Here is a 7,489-nt window from a genome sequence, read left to right on the forward strand (position 1 = left end):
TCAGGCTGTTGACTTTCATTTCATAATTTTCTTACATCGTTCTCATTTCTCTTCCCAATTTTTCCTCCACTTCTCTTATCTGCTTTTTAAGGTCCTCTATGGCCTGTAACCAGCTCATATTTTTCTTCGAAGTTTTTGGTGCAGGAGTTCTGACTTCACTTTCTTCCTCCTGTCCCATGCTTTGCTCCTTTTTGTCCCCAAAATAGGAGTCTAATGTTGGATTGCTCTGCTTGGTTTGCTTCCTTTGCCTGGTCATGTCTCCACTCAGTTACTTGACCCCTGGGCTTTTTGCCCCAGGAGAACTCTGCCACCAGATAGGGGAGCTTCATTCCGAATGCTGGGGTTTTCTCCGCTGCTGGAGGTATTAGTTAGATGCCATCTCTGAAACCTCCACACACTCCAGTAAGCTGATCACATACCCCAGGACCTCCACCCTAGACCACAATACAGCTCGAAGCAGGTTAAAGTAAGAGCGATTACCCCTCAGACCCCTCAGACTGGTTGCTTGGTCCCCCTATACTCTGCAAGCCAGGAGCTGAAGCTGCCACATGGTGCTGCAGCCCTTACCAGCTTCTCACCCTGGGGGCAAAAGCCAATGCACTCCCAACTACTGGGTCCCAAAGTTCACATTGCACTGATCCCTCACTTTGTCCTTAGCATCTATGTGTTGATAATTCTGTATCACCACAGCTGCTGGTGATCTGGAGTCCTTCCAGTCAATGGTTGGTTATGCCCACCCTGCGGCTAAAAACTCTGGCTCATGTGGGGCTGGGCTTGGCTCCCAGAGTGCTGGGCTGGCCAATTCCTGCCAACCTGCCAGGCTGTCCTCAGCAGGAGGTTAGCTTCTTTGTATCATTTTGTGGCTTCTGTAGCTCCAAAGTTTGTTTAGAGTCCCCTTTTACACGAATTGGAGGTGGTGGGAGCCAGAGTCAAACAGAGGTCCTGTTTTTACTTTGCCATCTTGACACCCCAGAGGTGATAATTCAATAAAAGGAGAGTCAGCCCAAGGAGTAGGAGAATCATCTGGGAGCATGGCAATCAGATGTCCATATTTGTTCTTCCTTTTCTATGCTTCATCTGTACCTGCTACTAGGAAAATGAGTGTTCAGCTGATAACAATGGAAAGGAAACCCAAAGACCTCTAAAAGAAAAGGCAAATCAATAACTTTTAAAACCTTGATTTTTCAAGATAATCTATGTTACTTCTCAGGGCAGTGTTTAATATAGTGTAGGTATGTTAACTAACACATTTGAATCCCTAAAACCCAGTATAGTGCCTTACCCATCACATATGTTTAACACTGTATATGCATTTTAAAAATGGATTGTTAAATTTAAAAAGTAATCATCTAACATTTTCAAGGTAATTTTGGTTTGAGAAGTTTTGAACATTGACCAGTTGAATTTTCACTATGGCTCAATATGCAATCCTTACCTTGTTGGGCATTTCAATATAAAGAATATTAGATTTGGAGTTAGAGAACTTGGGTTCACATTCTATCTCTGCCACCAACTACTTGAGTGACCTTGGGCAGCTTATTTTACTACTGAGGGCCTCATTTTTCTCATCTGAAAAATTATGATTAAAGGGTTAGGCCCCTTTTAACTTTAAATCAATGATCTTATGATTGTCAGATACTAGCAAGAGCAAAGCCTTCCAGATAAATATTTAACCCTTCCCATATAGAATAAAAGCCTTTACCATTTAAATTTTTAAAAGATATTAAAAATAGTTCCTAAAATATGATGCAATACATAAATATATCCTCATCTCCCTCAATTCACTTTATTGATCCCAAACGTTCAACTCTGATCTGGTCTTCTTCCCAGTTGCTAACTCTTCTTCAGTGGAAATATGGAGAGAGGAAGAGAGAGAGAGAAAGAGAGAGAGAGAGAGAGAGAGAGAGAGAGAGAGAGAGAGAGAGAGAGAGAGAGAGAGAGAGAGAAAGAGAGAGAGAGAGAAGTACTCTCTCTGTATATATTATATATAATATATGTGTGTCTGTGTGTACATACAGGCATACAGACGTATATATGTGTGTGTATGTATATATATATTTATCTATTTATTTAAAGAGGCTTATAGAGGAAGTGACCCACCATGGAGATTTGGAATGAACTTAATTCTGCTGTCATCAGTGATTGAGGATCAAATTAGAGTTATATGTGTGTAATATTGCAATTTATAAGCCTTAAGACCTATATAAATGTGACCCATGTAACATGAACACATGCCTGTGTCACCTCATTTCCCCCCTTGCCATGACCTACCTTCCTATAATTAAATAATTTATTTTTGCCTCTGTGTTTCTATAATTGCTTGCCTCTTATACCCTTGCTTTTGAGTATTGAATCCACCAGTTTAGATTACCTCTTCTCCCCCACCATACTCCACTTCTACAATTGTCCCCTTCCTTCACCATTTCCTATTTAACCCTTTTCTTATCCTGTTTAGCTGTCTTTGCAATAAAGCTTTCTTGTAAGCTTGCAGTTCTCAACCAATCAGTATATAATATTTATCTATTACATTTGATATTGTTCTCATTGTGATGTCCCTCACATTCCTTACTGCCCCTAAGGTCTCAGTAGAAATCCAACATAGACAATGAAGAATCTTAGCAGAAAAGAATTGTAGTTTGTCAGGGTGTATCTCCTTTTTCCTCCTTGTTATAGGAATGGAATGGAAATTTAAGGACTGGAAATTTAAGCTCTTCCCTGCCCCTAGGCCATTTGATAGCCTTAAGTGCACCTGGAGCCTGTGGAGGGAGGCTTGTTTTTCAGGAGATACTTTGTGATTGGGCAGTGGGTCAAGAGGGTTGTTACATTCTCTGACCTAGGAGAAGCCTATATAAATGTGAGACTTTGTTTTGGGACTCTTTGAGAAGTGTTGTATGATTTGACCAGATGATACTCTGGGCAGCCTTTGAGAGCCCCCCGGCTTTGAAAACTAAGATGCTGATGCTTCCCTCTCTGGTAACTATGATTAGGTATGGATGTAATGGTTGGACAGTTGGAGACCTGTCTGCTTGATCTGTTTGTTTCTCTGCCTTTTTGTAATTTCTGCTTGTAACCTCTGTATACTCTGAAGTTCAGGGTGCTTTTTCCCCTGAACTAGGTAAATGACACATTTGATTGATTAAAGCAAGATTGTTAACGAACTTTGAGTTGTTTTCCTTTAGAAAAGCAGATCTAAGAACCTGTGTTAGCAGCCTGGGGATCCTGGGATGCTTGCTGCAACACTTCTACAGACATGAGGAAGGCATTTAGAATCTATGTATAACCACTAACAAAAGTAAAAATCGTTGTTTCTGCCATGCTTTAGAATCTAAAGTTGGCAGAATTTGTTATTGAGCTTCACTTAAGATCAGATTCTGGTTAAAGTTCTTCATGAAGGTCAAAAGTCATCAGTACATCTTTTGATGGAGGAGAGTTCCATTTAAACTAATCACCTTAATAGAGTGAGTAATAGGCAAAGTTGTGAAGTAGGTGAATTTTTTTTTCTATTCCCATGTTTCTGTCCTTTCCTGGGTTGCCCTTCATAAGCCTTAAAGTGTCCAATATTCCCTCCTGATCCCTTTTCTCCCTCCCTCATTATAAAATAAGAGGGTGGGCCTAGATGGCCTGAGGTCTTATCTGACTGTAGATCTCTGGTCTTATGACCCCTATCCACATTCATACTAACATACAAATAAATAACAATTTGCTGCTACCCTATGATCACACATTTACATCTAGAAATGGTGTTAAAAAATCACCTATTCAATCTTCTTCATGATACATATGAAGAAATTGAAGCCTAGAGTGGGTGCATCTTGGCCAAGCTCACCTAAATGGTAAGTGCCAAAGTTGATATTACAACCCAGCTCGTCTGATACTAAGTCTGGTACTCTTTCTACTAAAACAAATTGCCTTTACTGGCATTCCTTCTGAAGGGATTTATATCTCGACAAGGTTTAAAGTCTCCAGTTAAAGCAATGAATGAGAAATGTTAGCCTAGTGTGGGTCAAAGAGCCAGACAATAAAATCTGGAATTGACAACGTAGACCTTCTTTATCTAGCTTCATGTATTCTCCCTAAAACAACTCTTAGAGCCACTGTGAAAATGAGAACCTTTTCATCTTTGCAGTCCCTAGACAAAGTTGAAAAGTGAAATACAATGGCAAAATATTACATATTCTATGCTGGAGAAACTGGTAAGTATTCTTTAATGATTAACTTGGATTTTGGAATATACAATGTTCTAGGTGTCAAATGATGAATGATAAAAATTGCAGGTGTTTTAACTGTACAATATAAACTTGGAGGATTTTAAGTGCAAGACACTAAAAAAATAATAAATAAACCCTCCCCAAATGCAGATCTAATGAAAATTCTAACCTAATTAAGCAAAATATGTCTCTGGTCTTAGTCAGCATGTGGGAAAGGGAGCAGCTGGTCCCAAGAGACTGCACTGTGGCTATTGAGGGCATGCATCTGCCTAGTAAGAGGTCAGATACCTCAGAGATTCCAGAGAGAGAAAACTGGAAATAAGGATTCCATATAAGGAATCTGAAGATGAAACTGTAGACTTTGCCCCCACAAAACTTTGCCAGCTTCAGAAATGATATATAGAAGAAAGGACAACTAAGTTGGTCCCACCCATAATCTTATTAAAGGGGTCAGCCTTAGGTCATAATATTTTATTCACATGTACTAAGCAGAATTCTCTAAGCTTAGTGGAACTACTATTTTTTAAAAGAAAAAAATTCAGATATGCTACTAATGCTTTTCTTTTTTTTTTAAAGCAATTGGGGTTAAGTAACTTGCTCAAGGATAAACCACCAGGTGTTTCTGGGTGGGTGCTAAGTGTCTGAGCCTGGATTCAATCCCAGGTCATCCTGACTCTGGGGCCTGTGCTCTTACTCACTGTGCTACCTGGCCACCCCACTAGTAATGCTTTTCAAATAGCAATTTCAACTAATAGAATGACACTCCAACAATGAAATTTCAGGCAACAGACAGCATATGGGCAGTAGGAGGGGTATTTATTTAGAGAATAGGACATTTTCAGGAATCCCTGAAATCAATTATAGATGACTATAGTTAAGTATATCTCTTCTTTTCCATTATCTTATTTGTAAAGATAAGGATGGAGAAAATAGAGGGAAAAGTACAAGACAAAAGGATCAAGGGAAATGAAAAATCAACAATCATAACCATAAATATTAATGGAATGAATTTTAACTGGAAATTGTGGGAAAGGACTAGAAATCCTAATCCAACAATATATCTCTTGAACCACACTTGTAACATAAATATTTACTTAGAATTAAAATTAGTACTTGAAGCAAAACCTATTACACTTCAGATGAACCTAATAAAGCAGGTGCAGCAGTCATGATTTCAGAAAACATAACTATAAAAATTCACATGATAAAAATTGATGAGCAGGGAAAATACATTAACTTTTAAAGTACAATAGGCAGTGAACCAATATCAATATATACTACATATGTATTGAATAGCATTCCATCTTCATAGTTAAGGTAAAATTTAATCAAATTGTAGGGAGAAATAGAAAGTAAAACTAAAGTAGCACAGGACCTCAATGTACTTTTTTAGAACTAGAAAAATATTATAATAAGAGAAACTATAAAGAACTTGAAGAAAAACTTAGAAAATTAAAAAGGTGAGATCTCTGTTGATTACTCAATGGGAACAGAAAGGAGTTTACACACAATAAACAATGCACAGCACCTTTAAAGAAAGGTATTCCATAAAACCTTACAAATATAGCAAAACATTTATATCGGGGGCAGCTGGGTGGCACAGTGAATAGAGCACAGGCCCTGGAATCAGGAGGACCTGAGTTCAAATCTGGCCTCAGACACTTGACACACTTACTAGCTGTGTGACTTTGGTCAAGTCACTTAACCCCAATTGCCCTCCAAAAGCAAAAAAATAAAAACAACACCTTTATATCAAACACATAATTTACAAATCACAGTATAATGATAATTATGTTCAACAATTATTGTTTAAAGAAGGAATTAAAAATAATCTGAAACTACATAGATAATCCTAAAAGTATGGTTTCAAAGAGAAAATAATGGAATAACAATAAACTTCATCAATTCAAGCAACAATGAAATGACCTATCAAAATTTAGGAGATTTAGCTAATGCAACCTTTTTTTTTGGGGGGGGGGTGTTGAGTTGTATAATATTAGCAACAAAGTAAAATGAACACTTGCTTCTGTAGCAGCTTATTAACAAATCAATAATATACAGAGGTCAATGAAGAGTTACTTTAAAAAATAATCAAGATCTAAACAGGAAAAAGAGCCAGGTCCCTTTCCAGTTCTGGACGGTGAACTCTGTTTCCCTGGCATCAAATATCAGTCACCCCAAGAAACCCAGAAAGCACCCCCCCAGCCTCCTTCAGAGGGTGGCTCCCTGATACTTGTCATTCAGATCAGCTACATTGTCACTGGAGACACAATCCAGACATCCTCTATGACATGATACAGGTTGACCACTCCTGAGTAGGCATTCCTATAGGTGGCCTGGTAGATGGCTATTCGGGCCAGGTCATAGGCATCTTCCATGGATAGATCAAATGAGTAACCCTGGTCCATAACTACATAAGCATAGACAGAACCGGAACCCACAGAAAAGGTGACTCCAGAGATACAGTTTCATTCACTGTCCAAGTAGTACAGGACAAGCCCTCGCTTATCCCAGCCACAAATCACGGTACCCATGGACAGCCCCATGCCTTTGTACTGATAGACCATGTTGGCAAGCAGCTTGGAGGCAGCAGCCACAGAGATGCACTCCTTGTTCCGGAGCTCATAGATCAGGCACTGTCTGGCCAGCAGGCGCTCCCAAAATCTACAATCCGCAGCTCCCCCAGCCATGGTGCCTAGAAGGTAAGGGTTGATCTCAATCACCTTCTTCACTGTCTGGGAATCCATGAAAGCACCAGCTGTGGCCTGTGAGTCCACGGCAACGATCACGCCATGCCAAAACTTGAAGGCCAGAGTGGTGGTTCCGTGAAGAAGCTAGATCCCGGAGAAAGCCGCCAGGAACAGCTAATCTCCAGGTCCCCCGGACCCAGGTCCAGTAGATCTGAGCTAAAGCAATCTTTAAGCAAAATTATGTTTCTAAAAGTTTTTATCAACCAAATAAAGAAAAAGAAGTACAATGACTTGGCCATGCAACCTTTTTAAAAGTTAGAAAATGACCATTCTTAATGCCCCCCCCCAAAAAAAAAACCTTCCACCAAAGTAGAAATTTTTAAAAATCAATGGAGAGTGTCAAAATTACAAGTTAAAAACTCTAACAATGTTCAATTGATAAATCTAGTAGCTGACTTAAGAAAAAACTTATTAAAAAGCATTTAGTGACTGATTTAAAAAGAAAAAAATAAAATTGTATCAAAATGAAAAGGCAGAATTCACAACAATTAAAGATAAAAGAATCAGAATCCATTTTGCCCAGTTACATAC

The 7,489-nt window shown here is 38.9% G+C and overlaps 1 pseudogene; it reads right to left on the reverse strand.

Moving 5' to 3' along the window:
- Window positions 1-6,419: 6,419 nt before the first annotated feature.
- Window positions 6,420-6,968, reverse strand: LOC138170291 (proteasome subunit beta type-5 pseudogene; annotated as a pseudogene).
- Window positions 6,969-7,489: the final 521 nt, after the last annotated feature.

This window comes from Petaurus breviceps, unplaced genomic scaffold (genome assembly GCF_028583685.1).
Source record: "Petaurus breviceps papuanus isolate PSGF00001 unplaced genomic scaffold, PetGlider_PUasm1.0 38, whole genome shotgun sequence".
Lineage (NCBI taxonomy): Eukaryota > Metazoa > Chordata > Mammalia > Diprotodontia > Petauridae > Petaurus > Petaurus breviceps.